The sequence below is a fragment of the Eurosta solidaginis genome, chromosome 3, assembly GCF_040869045.1.
Source record: "Eurosta solidaginis isolate ZX-2024a chromosome 3, ASM4086904v1, whole genome shotgun sequence".
Taxonomy (NCBI): domain Eukaryota; kingdom Metazoa; phylum Arthropoda; class Insecta; order Diptera; family Tephritidae; genus Eurosta; species Eurosta solidaginis.
The window spans coordinates 179,450,078-179,475,957 of NC_090321.1; the positions used below are offsets into that span (position 1 = coordinate 179,450,078).

The 25,880-nt window shown below is 36.6% G+C and overlaps 1 protein-coding gene and 1 pseudogene across 2 annotated transcripts in view; both read left to right on the forward strand.

Moving 5' to 3' along the window:
* LOC137246062 (cysteine desulfurase, mitochondrial-like) overlaps positions 1-22,605 on the forward strand; it is a 31,091-nt pseudogene extending 8,486 nt beyond the window's left edge.
* LOC137246817 (G-protein coupled receptor dmsr-1) overlaps positions 1-25,880 on the forward strand; it is a 796,706-nt gene that overhangs the window by 567,201 nt on the left and 203,625 nt on the right. The gene's annotated exons all lie outside the window — the stretch shown is intronic.

The window sequence follows — 25,880 nt, forward strand, 5'->3', positions numbered from 1 at the left end:
CATACGGCCATATTAATACAGCGTCATCAATTAAAGGACAAACAGACTACCTGATTCCCTATCTGCGCTTCGAGGGAGATCTTGAGGCCACGATAGAAGTGGATGATTGGTGCAAGGGTGCTCATGTGTACACAGATGGTTCCAAGTGGAAGGAGTAAGGTCTGTCGTATATATACTGTGCTCATTCGGAAATAAACAGATCCTACAAGCTTCCAGATTACTGTAGTGTTTTCCAAGCGGAAATATTAGCCGTAACCAAATCGACTGCTTTGGAAGGGAATAGCTTAAACTGCAAACGTGATAACTTTTATATTGACAGCCAAGTGGCAACATCTACATTGGGTCTCGGGCATATGCGAATATATGGGAATGAAAAAGCGGATGAACTTGCTAAAAAGGGCGCATCCCTTGAAGCTTGCTCCGTAGACGTCCCAATTAAACTGGGCGAGATTAAGCGAAGGCGAGAGGTGCACATGATTGACCAAGCTGGAAAGGTGTGGGTTCAAGCGCGGGGCTGTAAAGTGTCGAAGATTATGTGTAGGTGTTACAACCTTAAACTACCAAAGTTGCTTCTATCATTAAAAAGAGAGGAATGTAGACTCATGACGGGTATTCTGACTGGACACTGCTTTCTGGCGTCACATGCCTTTAAATTAGGGTTGGTCAGTGATAGCAGATGTAGGAAGTACGGGCTGGAGGAGGAAACGATCGAGCACGTTTTATTCTCATGCACTGCGCTTGCCAAGCTAAGGCTCCAGCTATTCGGAGTGATACAGCTGTTTTATCTAGAAGCAGTAAGTGGCTTAAGTCCTAGAAAGCTAATATGTAGTATTTCCCAAGAGGTCGGAGTTTTCTTTATAACATAGGTCCTGGTTTTTGATAGGGTTTTTCAGTTCGATCGTTAAAATAAACTTCTAGTAACACTATGGACCCATTCAGTCTATGTGACGTCCCCATGGACCGGCCAGTTCAACCTAACCTAATTTATGAAGTACCTTACCCTCCCACAGATGTTCGGCAAGAGGAGCGTGTTTTTCATTTCAGTCCGGCAAACATATTTCTGCACTTTCAAGTTACGTGTTGCTGAAATAAATTTCACCTCTGTCGCTTACAGTCAACGGATTTTTACCTCAAATTCAAACCCTGACTACGCTCCGCTAGCTTTTTCCTTTGTTGTTGTGTTCTGTAGACGCCGTGTTGAATGTAATCAGCCCTATTACCATTGCTAAACAAATCGTTTGGAGGCGAGTCGTTCTTCTGAGCTATTGTTCGCCTTACAGAATGAAGCCCTTAGCCTTGCAGAACAAATAGAAAATACTAAAAGGAAGTCAAACATAACTAATTCATATGGTTGCATTTGGTCTCGTTTTCTTGAAACCTAACTTAGTATTTGTTTCGTCAAAAGTCAATTATATCTCCGTGTTGTTCACATTTAACAGCACAAAAAGCTTCAGTTTATTGACATTCTTAACACAAAAGATCAAACAATCGCGGTACTGGCGAACAATAAACATTCTAATTGCAATTTAAACGACATTCCCAATGGTTGACCAGGCACGACTATGTCATCAAGCAAAGCACTTTTTCATCTCCTTTCATTGTGTGATGAATTCTCATCAAAATGTAATCGAATCCCTTGCATGATTTACATCACTAATTACCAAAATGAGCACAACCCACAAAGTACCACCACAATTGGGGCAACCATCTTTCAGAATGACAAGTTCGTAGGAGGATTGGCACAAACTGTGCACAGACACGCACAAAGCGACAAGCAATTGAGTATACTTAGACCCTGCAGTGTAATTGCTTCTTTCAAGTAAGGCTAAGGAACTAACTGAATGGAAGTAGGTAATATATCATGATGTATATTTAAGTGCTTCAAATGTTATTCGCCTGCAAATGGTCGAGGAGACAAAGGAAATATGATGTTAATTGCCATTCTTGTGATAGTCTGAAAGTGGAAATTTACAAAGAAAATGGTACAGAATATCTCTATTTCAAGTTATATGGTTCGTATTCATGTTCTTCAAATAGTATCAAGTGGGATATTATTTAAAGTGGAATATTCCTTCCAACTCGGCTCACTTTATAAATTTTTCAAAAAGTAAAAATTGCTTTTTCAGTAGAAACAAAGAAAAAATAGTTATGGAAGAATGTAAAATATAGGCTAACCCTTACTCGTTAAAAATAAAAAAGGTTTTTAGAGCTTTTATAAGTGGAAATTCGTATAGAAATGTTGGTATAGGCAAATTCAGAAAACAAATCAAGACAAGGAAAGAAAAATAAAGGCCATTAAAAAGAAAGGAAAATAAAAGTAATAGCAAAGCAAATTGAAATCCGTTGGCGTGCCATCAATTTGCCATCGAAATCTTAACGGCTTGTTATCGATGAGTCAACAGCTTGTTATAGGCGGGTTAGGGTCGTGTAATCCATTTCTTATTGACGAGTTATCGGTATGTTATAGGTGTGATATGGACAAGTTTTAAAACGAGCTATCGATTTGTTATCGAAGTGGTTATAAACTTGATTTACATGATTAAGGTTATCAATTTTTTATCGCCGATGTATCGAAAAGTTATCGACTTATTGAGAAGTTATCAATTTGATATCGAAAGTAATCGATTAAATAACGATTGTTTGTCCAAAGGTTATCGATGACTCGGCGGTAACCAACCGATAATTTAACAATAGTAGTCTGCTATTAAGAATAAGTTGATAATAAAATATTATTTTGTCGGTATCGGTTGAAACCGATAAAAAGCCGACGAAGCTCTTCTCAAAAAGCCTGAAAATGTTTGTTTCTGGTAAATTTACCTCTTTTGTGGTTTAACTTCAACACCTGGCCAAACTCTTGTTAATTTAAAAACAATCGTTTTTTAGGAAACTTTCACTTGTATGCTTACATACCGAGCTTCGCGAGTACTTGGTATTCACGCCTTTGCTTTGTTTCTCTTTATGGGCTTTAAATAGACAGTGAAATTAAAATCTGAATAAAATTTGTACAGGCAATTAAACAAATTTGTTTGATAGACTTTTCAATAGAATTTTTTAATAAATATTTTACCAGCAAACCTGGGAGACTTTACTCTTTTTGATCTTCAAGTATCTGGAAGTTTTCTCACTTTATGCCTATTCCCACTCGCCGCACTTCGCCCTTTCAAACTTCATATAACTCTTTACCAATTTGCAGAGCTCCACTATTTCCATTATCCCTAGTTTTTCTTGACGTTTTAGAGATTCACCTTATTAATTTGTCTAACAAACATACATATATGGTCTAGCATGAATACTTCGCTTGCCCGATAAGTTCTAAATTTTAATTAAGATCGTTAGGAAATATACTTAAAATTATTTACTATGCTGGTGTTTGCAGAGCTGGAAGATAGCTACTACATCTTTTTATTTTAACTTTTCTGAACCAGACTCGAACCTATGACCCCATGCGGGCCGAATACTTACCCACCGGGACAGACCGCATTTAAATAATTTTCATCAACCATAACTGAAGTCCCTTCGCAGGACATGTTAAAAATACCTGCTTAATTTTCTATACAAAATTTATGCGCAAACGCAATTAATGCAGCCAGCTTGAACCTTATTAAAAATGTTTAATAAAAAGTTGTAAAAAAATATTGCAGCCATCATTGTGTTTTTTCTAAGTTCAACTCTTTCAGCAAATTTCTCACTTTTTTATATTATCTAGTAGGGGGGCAGGTTGCGGACACTTATTTTACGATGTTTATTTAGGACAAGACTACTTACCTTAGGAAAATCACACACACAAAGATTTTTACGTATGTTCTTAACAAATTTGTTTATGTAGCAAATTCATAAAATTTTGTTAAATGTCTGAAATTAGAAACGTGGGTCGACTTATGTACCTCGGTCGGTAATGACATCTTCTTTCTGTCGTTACTGTCTGTCGACGAAATGATAAATTATATAAATGTTCAGGGAACCAAAGAATAATTTTTTTTTCGATATGGTTCACACTCGCTTCTCAATCTACGAAAAATTTCAAAAAATATCTGTGATGTTTTCGATTCACCAGGTGGTGCCCTTATTAGAGCTCTTGATACTCGTAATCGACTACTCGAATAATTTGTTTTTTTTTTTTGTAATTTTTTTTTGAGTTTTGCGATTCGTAAAGACGTTCAGCAGTTATTGTAAGCCATCTGCAGCTCATATAATTTGCACTTTTCTTCTTTGGCATTCTTAGGAGCCCGAAGAGAACCCCAAATACATTCCCGGAAACTAACACTTTTTTCTTTTCTTGTACACTGCGTAAGGGTTGTAAATATATTTTTTTCAACCTGCTCTCAACGCAAACGCGTTACAACTTTACCCTGCACAAAATGACGGTGTGACAGTGTAACCCTGCTAAGCCAGGTGATAGTGTGTAAAAACTGTAAAAGTACATTTGGATGGTAATCGATTTAATTTAATTTCAATACGACGGGTTGCGTTTTTTTTCAAAGTGTAGACAGGATATATCTTATGTTAGCTGCAGTTCTAAAGCATATATGGCTGACAGCGGTTGAACGTACTGATTGTGGCAAGGTTAAATTTAGGCCTACCCTACTGGGCACGACTTAGGTAAAGCAGTGTTTACAAGTGACAGTTTATTTTCGCAACTTCAGAAATTGTTAGAGAAAAAAAATTGGAATGGAGCCAATAATTGCTAACGAACTTTTTATTCGTATAGACAGCGCGCTTGTGAGAGTTATCAGATACACGGGGTAGCCATTTATTCATGCACTATAAAAGTTTACACTTTTCAAGGGTAAGAGTAACCCTTTTAAGGCTTTACTATTTATTTAGGTAACAATTTTATTTAATTTTTTTTTCAGAAAAGATAACACTATAGTTTTACAGCAAACAATTAAATTTTTTCTTTTTTTATTTTAATTTTTATGACAAAAAATTTTATTTATAAAATTTTTAAATTTCTAACTGCTTCTCCTTCTTTACCTAATAAATCCCGAATGTCTATTCAGCGTTGTTATCGTGAAACGGTATGTTTTTGTTCCTGAAAATGTATTCGTTGGAGACTTTTCGGTAGTGTTGATGGATTGTCCCGCATTCATTTCCGTGAGCGTGGCCCTGCTCGGGCATCATGTATGAAACGAATTTTCCTTTTCCTTAGCGTATTTAATTTGTGGTCTCTTGTTTAAGGCATTCACCTCTGCTTAGAAGACACTACGGGAAGCAGGAACCAAGTCGGATTAATCTGCAGATTCATCGATTAAAGCATTTTTACTCTTTGTTGGGCGTTACGTCAGTCTTCCCACCTCATCAAATACCTTTGCTTGCCCTTAGGCGGCTGTTTTTCTGTATTACTTTAGTCTGAAAGCGCTACCTGCCCACCCGAATAATGGGATTTATTTAGTTTAGAGATACATATGCTTTGTTAGGACACAAAAATAAATGTTCCACAAAATTTTACCAGATCGAATGTACATATGTATACCTGTAATTGATACGGGATAATGTATTTGGTTGATAAAAATGTGAATCTTCTAAGTTTGTTTTTTCTTTCGGGAACACACCTATTTGTCCATAATGGCTTCAGGTTGTATATCAATATTATAATTTTATTGATGAGTATACAAACAAGCAAATCACTTCAGTGTTTTAGTACTTACATCAATTCGGCTAAAATAACAAGAACAAAAATAACAAATAGTTATTAGTAAGGAGACAGCCATTTTTTACTAAAGTTTTGTTACTCACGCTAATTGCTAATATTTTATGCCGTAACTAACAACAGAAACCTATTTACTTACACTGGATTGAAGATTAAAATGACAGCATAATTTGCAATACACTAAAGCAGATTCTTTAATATTATTAAAGAAAGCGTAATTTAAGCAAAAGGGAACACTTCTCTTCTCTCCTAAATGGAGACAGCGATTTACCGCACAGGGATGACGAACCCAATCCCGCAATCGATGAAGATGGAATAAATGTCCACCCACCCGATTATAACGAAGGCAGAATAGCAATAACCAGATTGAAAGAGAACAAAGCCGCGGGCGCTGATGGATTGCCTGCGGAGCTATTCAAATACGGCCGCGTAGTTGGTATGGCGCATGCATCAGCTGATTCACAACGTCGGACGAGCGCATGCACGGCGATTGGAATCTAAGTATTCTTTGCCCAATCCATAAGAAAGGGATACTGCAAACTGTGCCAACTATCGCAGAATCAGCCTTCTTAAAATCTATCGGAACCCGCCTATGGAAGCAGAGGAAGAGGGCGCTCCCCACACCGCAGGAAGGACCAGGTGGGGAACGATTTAAACTCTCTTGGTGTGACCAATTGACGCCAGTTGGCAGAGAGAAGAAGCGAGTGGGCGCCTTGTTGGACGTTTAAACGGTTAAGCGCCAATTAAGTAAGTAAGCAATTTGAGCAAAATATTTTACTCGCTTATATATAAACGTTAAAGCCATAGTAGCATTGACTACCTTCATACATCAATATATTGTTTAAATAAATAAATTACTCTCAGTAAATCCTAATGGAAAATGCAAATTTTTCAGCAATTGAATGCCCATAAATCCATGAGATCAAAGCAAATTATATTGAAAAGGTAATACAAAATGGATAAAAATAAATTTATAAATTAAGCCAATACCTTTTGTGTAATATAGCAGAGATTATTTGATTTTTGCGATTTTAAATGTAAAAGCCGCATTCGGCAAATAAAAATGGGGTCACTATGTCTAAAAAGACAACACGGATACAATTGAATAAAAACGTGAATCAGATACACTAGTCCTCTGGGAATCATATTGTTACGAATATTAGCAAACCTAAGGGGTGCTGCTATCTCTAAGTCTATGCTAAGCAGTGGCGTGAATTCACATCAATAATTCAATCATTATATATCTACATAAACGAAGCAATAATTGCGTCTACACATATGTACCATGTATGTATACGAGCAACTAAAAGTCAATGCACAAACACATGCATATATCTTATCTGAGTTGTCACAAGAGAGGGCAATAATTTGTGCAAGTATTACTCAATTGAGAAATTATACATCTGTAGTTGTTGCTGAGAAATTTATAACTAAGTAAAATTCTGGAAGCGCCTAGAAGATGCCACGAGGAAATCACAGAGTATAAAAGCATCAGCGGTAGATGCGCTATGGGCAAGTTTCGATTCAGACGCTATCTAGCGAGCAATAGCAGTATTATTTTGGATAGTAGAGTTTCATTTGAGCTATCAATCAGTTTGGTTATTAAGCAAGCTGTTCGTTGAGTGTTATTGTGAAGTACTTTAATAAAGGCCATTTTGCATTATTAAATATTGGAGCTATTTATTCAACAGTTTAGTGATTCGAACTCAGCAGAAGATTGCAAATAAGGGGAATTGCATGTAAAATCGTTACACTTGGTGTCAGAAGTGAGATTGTTGAATAAATTCCAGCGGACAACAAGGGCATGGCAAAGTTCAGTGAATTGAAGATCCAGCAACTGAAAAAGGAGTTGGAGAACCGTGGATTAAATACAACCGGCAATAAGATCGAACTGCAAGCACGGCTACGAGAGGTAATGGAATCGCAAGGAATTGATGTGGACGAGTTTGTCTTTTATCCTGATGGGGACGAGACAACAACAAAAATTGAAGAGAAAAACGAAACATCGCAGACAATTACGAGCACAGACTTGAACATGATATGACATATATGACATCTCAATTGGAAGCGCAAGAGGCACGTATATCTGAAATGTCGGCAGAAATTTTGGAACAGGTATCATCAAAACTGGAAGCGCAGGATGCAAAAATGGCTCAATTTCAGGCAGAAGTAGATGATTTAAGAGGTCGTATGGAGCAGTTACAACTAAATCAGCAAGCTGTTTCAGCAAGCAATCCAAAGGTAAAAACACCATCCTTTGACGGGTATATTCCTTTCCAGGTCTTTAAGCTACAGTTTGAGAAGACCGCAACAGTGAACAACTGGAATGCTGAAGATAAAGTTTCTGCACTCTTCGTAGCATTGAAAGGACCAGCTTCCGAAATCTTACAGACTATTCCAGAGTACGAACGGAACAGCTATGAAGCATTGATGGCCGCTGTCGAGAGACGTTATGGAAGCGAGCATAGAAAACAGATATTCCAAATTGAGTTGCAAAACCGTCACCAAAGAGCGAATGAGACTTTGCAGGAGTTTGCCTCGGATGTTGAAAGGTTGGCACATTTGGCAAATGCGGACGCATCCGTGGAGTACACCTAGAGGGTAAAAATCCAGAGTTGTATATATGGCATACGGGGCACCGAAACAAAGCGAGCTACATACGCAAACCCAAAGCCAACATTCGCAGAAACGGTGTCACAAGCTCTGATTCAGGAAACAGCGTCGCTTCTGTGTAAGCCAGTCTTCAAAGCACGCCGTGTGGAAGTAGAAAGGCCAGATTGGGTAGACGCAATATTGGAGGCACTGAAAGGATCGCAAAAGCGGAGTGAAAAAGTTATCAAATGCTTCAAATGCGGGAAGTCCGGTCACATAGCACGTCATTGCGATCTTGGTCCTGGTAGTTCCAACTTGGGTGGCCGTAAACGCAAAGCTGGAGGAGATGAGCAAGAGCGAGTAAGAGGTAGAGATCGAGAGCTAGATCCAGCTATTGGATGCCCTGTCATATCTGTGTCGCAAATTGGAAGAAAATCGAGCAGTCTTGCCGTCGAAGGAAAGCTGGATGGCAAGGAGCGTGTACTGACTGTAGATACGGGCGCATTTCATTCCTTGATCCGATGAATTGGTCAACAGGAGAGTAAAACCGTTACCTGGAGCAAGGTTGCGTACGGTCACTGGCGAGTATAACCAAGGTCAGGGAGAAGTGATATGTGAATTCTTGATTGGAAAGGTCATGGTTCTACACAAATTCGTTGTGGCGAAGATCGTTGAAGAAGTCATATTGGGAGTGGACTTCTTGGTTGACCATGACATCAAGATCGATATGCAGAGAAGGGTGATGCGTTATGAGAACCAGGATATACCACTTAACTTCAAGTTGGAGAAAGGGTTCAGTAGTAATCGGGTAATGTTGAGAAGACTCGACAAAGGCCACGAAAATCAAAAGAAAAGGTTGATGGATCGAATGGGCCAAATAAAGCGAAATTGAAAGTACCTGCGAGAAAAATACCGGCATTGACAAACCCTAATGGACGCACTAAAACGACTGAAAGAATTTTTCAGAAAGAATGCAAGGTTGGTTTCAAGCCAGCGCGCACTACTGTTGTGAAACCTCCAGACGATAATGATGATGCAAAGTCAATCTGTCAAGTGCAAGCTCTGGGAAAAAGCTCATTGGCTAAACAACAGAGTGCGAGGGAACGATCAAGAATAATGAGTAGTAAGATGAAACGCAGGTACAACGAGAACAAAAATTCGGAAGGTTTCTTGGAGGGAGAATTGGTACTGTTAAACAACCCTCAGCGGCGGAAAGGTGTTCCAGCCAAATTTCGGTGCAGATGGGAAGGCCCGTACAAAGTTGTGAAGAAGATCAGTGATACTATCTACCACGTCCAAACCACTGGGAAACCACGGAGTAGAAGGGTGGTACATCTGGAGCTGCTAGCGGCGTTTAGATCGGGAGATTTGTCTGATCGGGACGATCAGACTTAGGTGGAGAGCAGTGTTACGAATATTAGCAAAACTAAGGGGTGCTGCTATCTCTAAGCCGATGCTAAGCAGTGGCGTGAATTCACATCAATAATTCAATCATTATGTATCTACATAAACGAAACAATAATTGCGTCTACACATATGTACCATGTATGTATACGAGCAGCTAAGAGTCGATGCACAAACACATGCATATATCTTATCTGAGTTGTCACAAGAGAGGGCAATAATTTGTGCAAGTATTACTCAAATGAGAAATTATACATCTGTAGTTGTAGCTGAGAAATTTATAACTAAGTAAAATTCTGGAAGCGCCTAGAAGATGCCACGAAGAAATCACAGAGTATAAAAGCATCAGCGGTAGAGGCGCTATGGGCAAGTTTCGATTCAGACGCTATCTAGCGAGCAATAGCAGTATTATTTTGGATAGTAGAGTTTCATTTGAGCTATCAATCAGTTTGGTTATTAAGCAAGCTATTCGTTGAGTGTTATTATGAAGTACTTTAATAAAGGCCATTTTGCATTATTAAATATTGGAGTTATTTATTCAACAGTTTAGTGATTCGAACTCAGCAGAAGATTGCAAATAAGGGGAATTGCAAGTAAAATCGTTACAATATTTTATTAAGTTTTTTTGGTTTATCAAAGATAATATAAATGGTTAATTTTGTTATACAATAATATATATGTTTGTTTGTTTAATGGTGTGTTTTATATTTATTATTTAAGAATTCATTCAACGCAGTTTGTCAGTTAATCTACGCTTAAACTTATTCTGCAGTTTTTCAGTCTATTTTAACTGAAGTTTAAGCTGAGCTTAAACGGCCGATCTGACAGGGTTAAACTCTAATAAATCTATCAGTTATTTGCGTTTGTTGGCAATGACGTCGACTATACCCAACACGCATTTGGGCTTAAGTACCACTACATCATGTTGATAACAATGCAAAAGTTGTTTCGAAACAGGACTCAACTTGAGAATAACGTTCTGAGCAAAAAAAGAAATTTTTTATAAAGCAAAAAATGCTATTACTTAATTTAAAAAAAATATATATAGTTCCCAACTTGTATTTATGAGTGGTTCTCTCACTGGAATAAAATGTAAGATTTCAATGCTACAGTATTTTCACGAAAATAAAATACGTATAACTTACTTTTAATTAATAGCGCATCTTTAGTGCTTTCAACCAGGTGTTTATTTCTCTCAATAAACAGCTGCTGGTTTTTGTGGTACCACCTCGAGGAAGATTTTTTTTCAAATCACCTCAACTCGATATCCAAAGTAGGATATAAACCGGAGAAATGTATTGGATGTGCAGCATGTGCAGCATGTGCATTCCACAAAATCTCTCAAAGGTCGGAAAATAATTTGAGAATGACGTTGGAGGTCAACTCGAGAACAATACATTTTACAAAATTTATCAAAAGTTGGATAGTGATTGGAGAATGAAATTGGATAATAACTTGATAACTATCTGGTTTAAGAATAATTACAGCATGATGTTGGATATCATTTCTGGAACTAGATATATATTTCTCTAAGGCTGGAAAATTGTTTTTCCATGTTTGTTGGGTACACAAAATCCAACTGTTGCCGTATCTACGCATTATCTAGATAACAAAAAAATAGTGTTTCCGTACAAAAAGCCTACCCCAAAAGTCGCCTTAAACTGTGACTGAAATACTGCTCAGAAGTTTAACTTTGTTTAAATTTGACTAGAGTTTAAGCAAACTTAGTTTAAGCTTAGCTTAACCAACTACTGAAAAACCGGGCCTAAGAGAAACTGAAAATAAAGAAAGAAATATTTACTGACATATTGCGATGGTACCATTTCGAAAACCGCCACGTACGAGTAATCATCACCAGGCAATTTCGTAATGTTATCAAAGGTTTCACCGCGAGTCAAACGGTGAAACTGCAGTTGCCTTAACCACTGCGCTATCCTGCTTGTATTTGTTTCCTGGCTTAATTCAGTTTATCTCATTTCTACACTAACAACACATTTCAATTAATTTAAGCCGGTGTTAAGCTCACGAATTCTTAAATAAAAAATAATATAAATATTTAGCATACGTGTGAACATCCAATATGAGTTGTCATACCCGCCACAGGCTAAAATGAGCTTCTAATTTTTCTTTGATAAACATACAAATTACGTTAAAGTTCAAATGGGATCTTAGTTTATCAATAGGACGTTTAGTTAAAAAATACATACGGCCCAGACAGGATCCCGACGCACTTTCTTAAAAAATGTGCTGCATAAATCTATCAGCCGCTAACAGATTTATTTAATTTATCTTTAATATATGGCGTTTTCACAACAATGTGGAAGGAATCTTTTCTTATCCCGCTTCATAAAAAGAGAAGCAGGTCTTCAATAGAAAACTACCGAGGCATAGCAAAGTTATCCGCTATCCCAAAGTTATTTGAAGCTATTGTTAGCCACCTCCTAACGTTCCCTATTTCCCCCATAATTGCAGCTCACAAAATGGATTCTGTAAGGGCAAATCAACTATCACCAATTTACTGGAATTTCACACTCACGTTTCTAATGGGTTTAGAAAAAGTCTTCACACCGATGTAATTTACACCGATTTCAGTAAAGCTTTCGACAAAGTATCTCACACATTACTTATTTATAAGCACGGTCAACTTGGTTTTCAACCCCGTATTATATCTGTGGCAATTTGAAAAAACAACCTAATTCGAGTTAAGATAATGGCGATACATAGACCTTTATCTAAAAAGCTAGCCACAATTCACCATTGTAACTTACTATATTTTGTAGCAGCCATTTGGCGCTAGGGCTATGAGTAAGTAACACAGGGAGATCTGTAACAGATTTCTGTTATGAAGCCAGAATGTCACTTTTATCCTAACTCGAATTAGGTTTTTTTTTAAATTGCCACATATAGGTTGATTTTCTTCGTATTTTGGTAATCGTACGCAAAAAGTACTCTTTAAAAATAAACTTTCTTGGGTCATAAATGTTTCTTCTGGTGTTCTTTAGGGCAGCCATCTTGTTCCGATTCTGTTCTTGTTGTTCATACACAATATATCCAATACAAACGATGTAAAACTTTTCAAATCATACGCGTCGGTGCGCCAGCTTAAATTATTAACTGCAGCTGTATTAAATGTTTTAGCTAACTAAACTAAATTCATGGTATCCTTTTAAACCAAATAGTGTTATCAGTTATTGAATGTCCACTTGAGAAGAAAATTCTCTAATTTAATGAACAAAATAACTCTCCATGCACAGTAAATAAACGTACATTTTACTATCTTGCTTAAAATAAATTATTAAAGTTATTAAAAGATATTGCATACATAACAATAAGAAAACAAAAAACACACACAAAGGTTTACATTTGCATATCGTCGACTGGATAAAATAATGTCGTATGTTACAAGTGAGCACATATAACAATAATTTATCACTGTGACACTATCAGAAAACTGTCGCAAAACATAGTTAGTGGAAGAAAGTGGCAGCTGATACTAACACTTTAGAATCCTAATCCTTGGGCTAATAATAAGATATATGTCCCAACGTGAGGATCGGTGAGGAACCCAACTAAGACTTTAGCTGAAGTTGAAATATAAATAAAAGATAAAAATATTATATATATATATATTTTTTTTTAAATAGCTTAAACTTGAACTTTATTTTTAACTTGCTGCAAACCCCAACTGATATCATAACCTCATTTTTGAAGCTTTTCTTAAAGAGTGCAGTTCGAATACAACAAAAACAAATATACCTTTTAAAGGGCTGTTCTAATAAGAGATACTAACAACACATTTGGTGACAAACTTTTCACTTTGATTTTTTTTATTTTTGGCCTATGGAACCGACCACTGTGTCGTGTTTCTGCATATTAACAAATTCCATGAAAATTCATAAAACAAAATAAAAACAAGAATATTTCATATTAGGGCGTAAATAATTCAATTTGTCTAATATGCATAATTTAAACCACATTCCAACAAAGAATCTCTATAACTCAACACATAAAAACTGAAATTCTTGTTTTCTATATAAAGACTAAAACTTTAATATTTACTTTGCAGCAGCCCATTTGCATTTGAGAAATAACTAAGCGCAAAGTTATTTTGAAGCACAGCTGGTGCAAATTCATATACAATATATTAGAAAAAAGTTCAAAAGAGCATTTAAGCATTCTGAAAACGGCGCAAGTAAAAATTTCACCGGAAAAATGTTTTCATTTCTTGGATTTTTTTTATAATAAATTTACAAGTTACATATGTTGCAATATAACACTTTAGTTTATAATTTTTTGACTCCCTTTTCGAAATTCAGGATACGTCGTATTGCACTTTCTAAAGCAAACATATTGGTCTTATAAAGCTTCTCATCGTGTTTACGCAATATATGTAAATGTCCAAATGCACGCATACACACTCACAAACCACAAAACTCAACAACATATGATATTTTTGTAATATTTTGAGATTTTTCGTATCCGTTTTAAAGCAATCCATCTTGGTCGAATAAGTTTGGGCGGCCAAGCAATATATATATACTTATACTACAAATATCTATATTTCGCTCTACTTTCAAACTTTTTTATTATTCTTACATACATTAGCTTGACTTGTATGTTTGTGTGTATGTAACTCTGTTTAAAAATTGTACGTATACACTCTGGAACATATTTTTTCCATTGGAACGGATATGTGGTTATTCAATAAAAATATATAGGTAACTCACAATAGTATCATATTTATGTACAATTTAAAGATTTGAGTTGTGTCCATGGTTTTCAAAATAAAATTTGATTAAATCATAGCACATACGGTGAGAAGAAGACCATGTAAATGGCCAAATAATTTTACACTTTGTTTTATCTTTCAAAAGTTAAAAAGAAAAAAACCAAAAAAATTTTTTTTTATTTTAAATCAAAATCCCTCAAATACAGTTATGGTGCCCATTGTGCACTTAAACTAGACAGGTGAAGTCAATATTACAAAATAGAGTAGCATTTGATAATACTCGCCTCATAACTTATAGTGTACTTCTTTATTTTTCTGCAGCTTTAGGTATTTTCAGTATCATAAAAAGCAATGAATTCATGCCATTCTTAAAAATGAAATAACGCACAGGAAAATAGCGCCTGCGGTCGGTGTTTCCTTTTTTGGGCGCGTACTGTTACCTTTTTGTATATGAAATAAGACCTGCGGGCGTAACTTAGATTTTTCAGGCGTTAATATCGTGGGCATTATTTAACTGAACGAGAACGGAGCTCATAAGAGAAAATGAAAAAGTTGTAGTCAATGGAACTAAATGGCTAGATCTTCGGAGTGTCACATTGTCAGCAATCTGGAAAACTTGTAACAGTAACATTCTTGAGTGACGTTATACTACGGTCCCAAGACCCAACATGTCTGTATGTTCCTTAACAGATCTTTATGTTAAACAGTTCTGGCTCACCCTGGAAACCTTTTGAACAACACGAAATACTCCCAGCCGTAGGAACAAATATACAGACTTTCTCTATCTATTCACCTGTCTCTCCTCTGTCTATCCCTCTTTCTCCTCACTTATTTCCTCTTCCTTCTCCGTTTTTCTAGTTTACCTTGATCGGCCCACTCAATTTCTCCATCCCTTTCATTCCTCCGTTATTATTTTGATTCTCTTTATCTAAGTCTATTTTTATTTCTCTTATTTTTATCCTTTTGTTGTTCTTACTTTTTCTATAAACCTTTAATTTTTTTTAAGTTTTATTCCTACTTTTACTCTTACTCTCTGTCTTCTTTTTATTATCGCTGATTTTCCCACTTCCCTCCAATTTCCTTTACTTTTCCATGATCTTTTTTCTTTCCATTTTTATACTCAGTTGAGCAGAGCTCACAGAGTATATTAAGTTTGATTGGATAACGGTTGGTTGTACATATATAAAGGAATCGAGATAGATATAGACTTCCGTATATCAAAATAATCAGGATCGAAAAAAAATTTGATTGAGCCATGTCCGTCCGTCCGTCCGTCCGCCCGTTAACACGATAACTTGAGTAAATTTTGAGGTATCTTGATCAAATTTGGTATGTAGGTTCCTGAGCACTCATCTCAGATCGCTATTTAAAATGAACGATATCGGACTATAACCACGCCCACTTTTTCGATATCGAAAATTTCGAAAAACCGAGAAGTGCGATAATTCATTACCAAAGACAGATAAAGCGACGAAACTTGGTAGATGAGTTGAATTTATGACGTAGAATAGAAAACTAGTAAAATTTTGGACAATGGGCGTGGCACCGCCCACTTTTAAAAGAAGGTAATTTAGAAGTTTTGCAAGCTGTAATTTTTCAGTCGTTCAAGATGTCATGATGAAATTTGGCAGGGACATTACTCCTATTGCTATATGTACGCCTAATAAAAATTAGCAAAATCGGAGAAGGACCATGCCCACTTTAAAAAAAAATTTTTTTTTAAAGTAAAATTTTAACAAAAAATTTAATATCTTCACAGTATATAAGTAAATTATTCCAACATTCAACTCCAGTAATGATATAGTGCAAAAAAATACAAAAATAAAAGAAAATTTCAAAATGGGCGTGGCTCCGCCCTTTTTCATTTAATTTGTCTAGGATACTTTTAACGCCATAAGTCGAATAAAAATTAACCAATCCTTTTGAAATTTGGTAGCGGCATAGATTTTATGATGCTAACTGTTTTCTGTGAAAACGGGCGAAATCGATTGATGCCACGCCCAGTTTTTATACACAGTCGTTCGTCTGTCCTTCCGCATGGCCGTTAACAGGATAACTTGAGCAAAAATCGGCATATCTTTAATGAACTTAGTTCACGTACTTACTTACTTGAACTCACTTTATCTTGGTATGAAAAATGAACGAAATCCGACAATGACCACGCCCACTTTTTCGATATCGAAAATTACGAAAAATGAAAAAAATGCCATAATTCTATACCAAATACGAAAAAAGGGATGAAACATGGTGAGGTAATTGGATTGGTTTATTGACGCGAAATATAACTTTAGAAAAAACTTTATAAAATGGCTGTGACACCTACCATATTAAGTAGAAGAAAATGAAAAAGTTCTGCAGGGCGAAATAAAAAACCCTTAAAATCGTGGCAGGTATTACATATATAAATAAATTAGCGGTATACAGCAGATGATATTCTGGGTCACCCTGGTCCACATTTTGGTCGATATCTGGAAAACGCCTTCACATATACAACTACCACCACTCCCTTTTAAAACTCTCATTAATACCTTTAATTTGATACCCATATCGTACAAACACATTCTAGAGTCACCCCTGGTCCACCTTTATGGCGATATTTCGAAAAAGCGAGCACCTATAGAACGAAGGCCCACTCCCTTTTAAAAATAATCATTAACACCTTTCATTTGATACCCATATCGGACAAACAAAGTCTAGAGTCACCCATGGTCCACCTTTATGGCGATATCTCGAAAAGGCGAACACCTATAGAACTAAGGCCCCCTCCCTTTTAAAATACTCATTAACACCTTTCGTTTGATACCTATATTGCACAAACGAATTCTAGAGTCACCCCTGGTCCACCTTTATGGCGGTATCTCGAAACGGCGTCCACCTATGGAACTAAGGATTACTCCCTTTTAAAATACTCATTAACACCTTTCTTTTGATACCCATATTGTACAAACAAATTCTAGGGTCACCCCTGCTCCACCATTATGGCGATATCTCAAAACGGCGACCACATATACAACAACCACCACTCCCTTTTAAAACCCTAATTAATACCTTTAACTTGATACCCATATCATACAAACACATTCTAGAGTCACCCCTGGTCCACCTTTATGGCGATATTTCCAAACGGCGTCCACCTATAGAACTAAGGCCCACTCCCTTTTAAAATACTCATTAACACCTTTCGTTTGATGTCCATATTCATATTGTACAAACAAATTCTAGGGTCACCCCTGGTCCACCTTTATGGCGTTATCTCGAAACGGCGTCCACCAATGGAACTAAGAATTACTCCCTTTTAAAATACTCATTAACACATTTCTTTTGATACCCATATTGTACAAACAAATTCTAGGGTCACCCCTGGTCCACCTTTATGGCGATATCTCGAAACGGCGTCCACCTATGGAACTAAGGATTACTCCCTTTTAAAATACTCATTAACACTTTCTTTTGATACCCATATTGTACAAACAAATTCTAGGGTCCTCCCTGGTCCACCTTTATGGCGATATCTCGAAAAGGCGACCACCTATACAACAACCACAACTCCCTTTTAAAACCCTCATTAATACCTTTAATTTGATACCCATATCGTACAAACACATTCTAGAGTCAGCCCTGGTCCACCTTTATGGCGATATTTCGAAACGGCGTCCACCTATAGAACTAAGGCCAACTCCCTTTTAAAATACTCATTAACACCTTTCGTTTGATGCCCATATTGTACAACCAAATTCTAGGGCCACCCCTGGTCCACCTTTATGGCGATATCTCGAAACGGCGTCCACCTATGGAACTAAGGATTACTCCCTTTTAAAATACTCATTAACACCTTTCTTTTGATACCCATATTGTACAAACAAATTCTAGGGTCACCCCTGGTCCACCTTTATGGCGACATCTCGAAAATGCGACCACCTATACAACAACCACCACTCTCTTTTAAAATCCTAATTAATACCTTTAATTTGATACCCATATCGTACAAACACATTCTAGAGTCAGCCCTGGTCCACCTTTATGGCGATATTTCGAAACGGCGTCCACCTATAGAACTAAGGCCAACTCCCTTTTAAAATACTCATTAACACCTTTCTTTTGATGCCCATATTGTACAACCAAATTCTAGGGCCACCCCTGGTCCACCTTTATGGCGATATCTCGAAACGGCGTCCACCTATGGAACTAAGGATTACTCCCTTTTAAAATACTCATTAACACCTTTCTTTTGATACCCATATTGTACAAACAAATTCTAGGGTCACCCCTGGTCCACCTTTAAGGCGACATCTCGAAAATGCGACCACCTATACAACAACCACCACTCCCTTTTAAAACCCTCATTAATACCTTTAATTTGATACCCATATCGTACAAACACATTCTAGAGTCAGCCCTGGTCCACCTTTATGGCGATATTTCGAAACGGCGTCCACCTATAGAACTAAGGCCAACTCCCTTTTAAAATACTCATTAACACCTTTCGTTTGATGCCCATATTGTACAACCAAATTCTAGGGTCACCCCTGGTCCACCTTTATGGCGATATCTCGAAACGGCGTCCACCTATGGAACTAAGGATTACTCCCTTTTAAAATACTCATTAACACCTTTCTTTTGATATCCATATTGTACAAATAAATTCTAGGGTCACCCCTGGTCCACCTTTATGGCGATATCTCGAAACGGCGTCCACCTATAGAACTATGGCCCACTCCCTCATAAAATACTCTTTAATGTCTTTCATTTGATACACATGTCATACAAACACATTCCACGGTTTCCCTCGGTTCATTTTCCTACATGGTTATTTTCCCTTATGTTGTCACCATAGCTCTCAACTGAGTATGTAATGTTCGGTTACACCCGAACTTAACCTTCCTTACTTGTTTTTGGTTTTCCTTTTTCAATGTGTTGGTTGGCTTTACTTCCTAATACTTTAAACTTCATGACGGGATTATAATTATGTTGTACTGCTGATTTCACCTGTTTGGTTTTATTGAATCATACGTGGGTAGACCCCATAACAAGCGTTGTCATCTTGTTAAAAAAACAACAACAAATAGTGCGGTTCTTGAAAATTTAAACTAAAAATGTAACTTTTTTTTTTCTGCCAGTTTTTTATAAAACCCAATCAAAAGCAAACATAAATGTTTTGGTTCTAGAATTTTTTGGTTTGACATTGAAACAATTAAGTTCCGAATTCTTTTAAAATTAGTGTTCCTTGGTTTGAAAAATGGAAATATTCTGAACTAAAACTTAAACCAAAATGTTTATTACACTTTGCAGGGTCTGCATTTAAAAAAAAGTTTGGTCATATATGTGACTTGAGATTTTTAAAGTCGAAATATTGAAAATATTTATTGAGCTCGATAAAATTAAAATACATACTCACATACATCTATTACAATTACTGTCAAAGGTATTGATGAATATTAATTAAACACTTTTTAAGTTTCTATTGCCTACAAAATGTTTCCATTTACAAATTCAATAAATTTGTTACTCATACGCCATGGTGGCCTACAAATAAGCCATAAAGCTGCTTCAAAATATATCTCTTTAGGCATTCACATGTGCGTGTATGTATGTATGTACATGCATATGTATGAATTTACAAGTGAACATAAACTTCTACCAACCTTGTACAAAATCAATTTAGAGTACCTGCACCCTGGAGAATAGAGAAACTAAGCAGACACTACAAATTCGGTTTGTAAAATAAAAAAAATAAATAAAATTTAAAAATTCAGATTTTTGTCCTCTTCAGCAAAGCAGTGAGCTCATGTAGTCGTTCGGACTTGTTTCTAATGTCTAATAAGGAGGGGGTGGCCATCGTTGTTCAATGGATAGCAAACTTTACTCATATTCGTGATGTGCTGTGTCGAAAGCGGAGCGCCCTTATTTTTTATTATTTAAGTCAATTGTGCTAGTAAAGGTACAAAGGAAATCCCTGCAACCGGTATTCAACTCGGATAAAGTATAATAATTCTGACCAAGTATAAAGGAAGAATGAAAGGGGGGAGAAATAATTGGGAAAAAAGTTGGTGAAGAAAAAGATGTGGTTAAGGGGAATGGAGGGTCGGAAAGTGAGAAAGAGAGAGGGAGGATACCGGTCGGAAAAGTGGCGAGCAAGATATAGAGAGAGAAAAAGAAGATGAAAAATCAGTGGGTAGTAGGGAATAAACTGTATAGTGCGAAGGATAGGAGTGAAAAGAAAGGGGGAAAACATAAATATACAGGAGAAGGATGGAAAGCTTTTGGGACGGGGAGATACAAATAGAAAGAAAGATAAAGACACAAACAAAGTGTAAAGAACGTGGCAAAGGAATATGGTAAGAGAGAATAAAATGGGATGAAGAAGAGAAAACAGAATAAGAGGTTATTTCGTTTCAAAAAAAACAGCCAAAATGTCAAACCAAATTTGTGTTCGTTTCTTGAAGAGGAGCACTTTTAAAATGCAAAAAAAGCCCCGTTTAATTTTGACAAGTTGCCTTGCATGTCACCCGGACAAGAAAGCAACTGACACTTATTTTTTTGGACGAGTTGTTTTGGCTAAAATCTATTTGTTTTTCTTGCAGACTCGACTGTGACCAACAAGAGAAACTTTATTATTTTTTCCAGTGTTTTGTGTTCATTATGGAAGGCAATACAAAATAAAAATAAAAATTTCCTCCCGCATTTGAACACTTACCTTATGAAGAGCTAAATTATAAATTTTCGGCACCCTGCAGAACATGGGGGTTTCAAAAATTTGAAGGGATTGCCCTTTCGCATACGCAATGAGAGCACAATTGCGCTGTGGGGTACAGACTGCTGCTGTAGAAGCAGCGAAATTGGGCTTTACACTTTGTTTTATAAATATAATTTAAAAACTAAAAAGGTAGTACGTAATTATTTTACTCAGATAAAGACAAACGTATAAATGATAACTAAATCTGTTCTTACTTTTTTCAATTTTTTTATTTTTGATACATGGCCCGAATAAAGAGTACTGGTTTTAGGAAAACGTCAATAAAACCTGAACGTGGCCAGATAAGTATTCGAAACTTGGTTAGTGATACTGCGCTACGTACACCGTGCAATAGCGCCTTTTTTGTTGAAAAGAAATTAACATAAAATATAATTATATTAACAAGTAATGATGTCTAAGTTCGGGTGTAACCGAACGTTATATAAAACTATTTCGCTAAGATATAGTTTATTATTCTAGTCTACGATCCTTTTAAATTTTTTTTACATAAAAGTGGCCGTGGTCTTTAACCAATCCCGTCCATTTTTACTAGAAATATTTCCTGCTATAAGAAAAACATGTTTACACGATTTGATTCCGATATGTTAATTTTTCTTCGAGTTATGGTTTCCGAAACATAGAGAATTGCTTAGTCACAAGAGGGGCGCTGTCACGCCCATTCTCAGAAATTTGGATTTTTTTCTATTTCTTTTTATAACTCCACTTGGGATATAAAGCTCATTTTTGCAATGATATAGCTTATTTTATTCGTCCACGACCCCTTTAAAAATCTTTAATATAAAAGTTGGCATGGTCCTTACCCGATTTTGTTAACGGACGGACATGGCTTTATCAATTTTGTTTATACTCAGCTGAGCAGAGCTCACAGAGTATATTAACTTTGTTCGCATAACGGTAATCCGTAACGGCATAAACTAATCGAGATAGATATAGACTTCTATATATCAAAATGATCTGGGTGAAAAAAAAACTTCACTCAATATATATATAGTTTTTTTTTATAGTTTGTTTTGTGCGCTCTTAATAATTGTAAATTCTTTCTAACAATTTGCCAACTTTCTTTGCGTTGTCTACGTGCGTGTGTGTTGCCTACAGTTTGTAGTGTTAATTCGTTTGAACTATATTACTTGTCTTCTGTTTACTGCTGCTTTGAATAAGAGCTAAAAAGATAATAAGAAAACGAAAAACAATAAAATTGATAAATAGAAAAATACAGCAACAATGGCGCGCAAAAATCCACCTAAAACCCCCCTTACATCATCATCAGCGGTATTTGAGAAAAAATTGGATGCTCTACGAATCTCTATTGTTAAAGCGTTGACTGCTGTAATGGAACAAACAGAAGAGCGTGTTATGCAGAAAATAGGTGAGTTGGCTGCTGAAACATCAAATTTGAAGATATCCATGGCTGGAATAGAGAAGAGAGTGACTGTAGTTGAAAATGCGTGCTCTGTTGTGCTCTTTATGCGTAAATAGCTAATTGCAGCTCAGGCCCAGCTCAATGCACTCGAAAGCAGCGCTGTTGCCACTGACTTGATCATCACTGGCATACCTCAAGCTGCGAATGAGAGTTTGCCTGAGCTCTTTATGCAGATTTGTCGGGCGGTTGAGCACAAATCGCCACCCTTAAGATATGCATTTCGACTGCGAAACGGAGGAGTCTACAAAACTCAGCAAAAGCCCACTACCATTGTAATAAAGTTGTTTTCAGCGCCTGACCATAACCATTTGCTAAAGGCTGTCGCTGTGTTTTGCAAATCTAAAAAGAGATCGCTTGCGCTCTGCCTGGGTACGGGTCGGTGTATATACATGAAAGTTTGCCAAAGAACCTGAGGGAGGTAATGACTCATGCATCGGCACTGAGACGGCAGAAGCAGTTAGTGTCGTTATTTTCTATCCGTGGCAAAATTTTTGTTAGGCATAAACAAGGGGAAGAGTCGAAGCTGGTAAATAGCAAAGCTGAAGTCAATGCAATTATTGGAAGAGCGCTGATATAGTCGTAACATATTATTTACGTAAATATGTTTGTTTTAGCAATGTTTTGTTCTTTATATATGTATTTCAGATACAATGTTAACTTCGCTATAGGTTTCTCTTTTTGCCTTACTTCCTTAATTCTATGCCTATCGATTTCTCTTACTATGAGTTTCAAACTAAATATTAATTGTTATTTGTTTAATTATATCTTCCCACTTTTCTCTCGTTTTCTATATAATGTAACTCGTTTTTGCATCCAATTGCATATGCGTTGCAGTTTTTGTGCATTTAGCATTTTTTGTGTTGTCCCCTTCTCCAACCTATGGTATTTAAGCCCTTGTGAGAAATCTGCCTTTAGCATTAGCGAATGCCACAAGACTTTAATAAATATTGTATGCAAGCAATCGGTTGGACTTAGCGCAGTGCACTTTAGTGCTCGAAGTATGAATGGTGACAAATTGGATTATGTTAGGGATATATTTTCGGAATCAGATGTTGATGTTATCTGTGTATCAGAAACCTGGTTTTCCTCTGACTTATCTGATGCCTACTATAGTATCCCTAGCAAGGCCTCCTTAAAGATTAATGTGTTATCAGTGTCTAAAAATAGTGAGACAGAGTTTATTATACCTGAAATTTCTGATAACATAAATAAAGTGCTAGTATCCTGTGTATATAACCCAATAGATGTTACTGGTTAGATTCCTTTTTTGCTGAGTCATCTTCGTTTTTAATAGACTTCGAGCGTTTTGTTGTTTGTGGTGACTTCAAGTTAATTTACTCTTAAATGACTCATATGTAAATAAACTACTTGACCATATTTCATCTGCTGGCCTTACTATAGTCAACAAACATGTACCAACACGATACGCACATAATTCGACTCCAAGCTTGTTGGACTTGATTATTACGTCAAGTCGTGACCATATTACAAAATTTTACCAAATCAGCTTTATTTATGACCATGATTTAATTTTTTGTTCACTAGATGTTACGTTCAATCGTCCTGTTGACACTGTTACCACTGTTTATCGTGATTTTAGGGTTGTTAATGTGGATGCTTTGTTTGTTGATTTCTGCAAATTTGATTGGTCTTTGTGTTGGTTTATTATTACTATGGATGGAAAACAGAATTTCTAAATGAAAACTTGTGTAAGCTTTATGACAAGCATGCACCTTTAAGTAGAGCTCGGGCGGATATCAATGATGTTCCTTGGTATAACTTTAAAGTCAGGTCTGCTATAAGAGAACGAAATTGACTTTACGCGAAATGGAAGAGGAGACAAACTGAGTCTGCTTGGTCTTTATATAAAATTTGCCGAAACAAAGCCACCGTTATCATAAGAAAATCGAAGCAGATCTATTGCAATTATAAATTAAGCCCGTCACTTCCATCAAAAGATTTATGGCGAAACTTGAGGAGTCTTAACGTACATGGGAAGCGTCAAAAGGACTGTCAAGTCGACCCAGATATCCTATACGATTATTTTATTAGGTCAAGTGAGTGTCGGGACAGTCATATACGTCTGGACATTATAAGTCATTTTGAGCCAGTGATTAAATTTGAATTTAAAGCAGTATCAGAATTAGAAGTTTGTAAAACAATTATGAACATCAAATCTAATGCTATTGGGGATGATGGGATCTCTTTGAAGTTCATCAAACTCGTTCTGCCATTCATTTTAGCAACTCTCACGCATATTATTAATCATTGTTTCACAACTTCTTGTTTCCCTGGGGAGTGGAAGAACGCGTTAATTATTCCTGTCGCCAAAACATATAATGATCCTGAACCTTGCAATTATAGGCCAATTAGCATCTTAGCTGCGTTTGCTAAAGTGTGTGAGTCCTTGATGGCGGGTCAAATTTCAGCTTATGTTAAGGAGAACAACCTGTTGAGTCCAGTGCAATATGGATTCAGACCTAATCACAGTTGCTCTACTGCAATGATCAAAATACTTGACGACATAAGAACCAGTTTTGACAATAGTGACCTAGCCTTTTGTGCCTCCTTGACTTTTCTAAGGCCCTTGACTCAGTGCAGCACAACCTCCTTTGCAAAAAACTCGAATTCTACTTCGGGTTCTCCACTACATCTGTTGAGCCAGTTACCTGGAGGGAAGAACCCAGAAGGTAGTTTCCAAAAACTGCATCCAAATCTCGCGTTGTCCCTACTGGTGTGCCACAAGGCTCTGTGCTTGGTCCTCTTCTGTTTAGTCTTTTTGTCAATGATTTTTTCTCAGTGTGTCAGCACGTAAATGTCCACGCATATGCTGATGACATCCAGTTATACCTATCTAGTCGTGTTGGCCTAGTCGAAGATTTATGTTCTAAAATAAATAGTGACTTGTCTGCAATCTGGAAATGGGCTTGTGAAAACTGTCTATGCTTAAATGCTGAAAAGTCATATGTGTTGCCCATAAGTAGTAGCGTTGTACATGTTGAAGATATTCCAAAGCTCTTTGTTGGAAATAGTGCCCTCTCGTTTACTGAAAAGATTCGAAATTTGGGTTTTGTGATAAACTCCAAGTTGACCTGTATGGACCACGTTAATAAAATTCTAAGCAATGTTTATTCTATTTTGCGTCGTTTAAGAGCTTCTGCTTCTTTCACACCTTTGGAGACCAGAAAAAAGGTAGCTATACAATTGATTGTGCCGCACATAACATACTCTGAGCTTGTCTACAGTCAATTAGATTCTGCTTCGAGCCATAAAATTGATGTTGCATTTAATAATATAACGCGTTATGTCTATGGCCTTAAAAAGTATGACC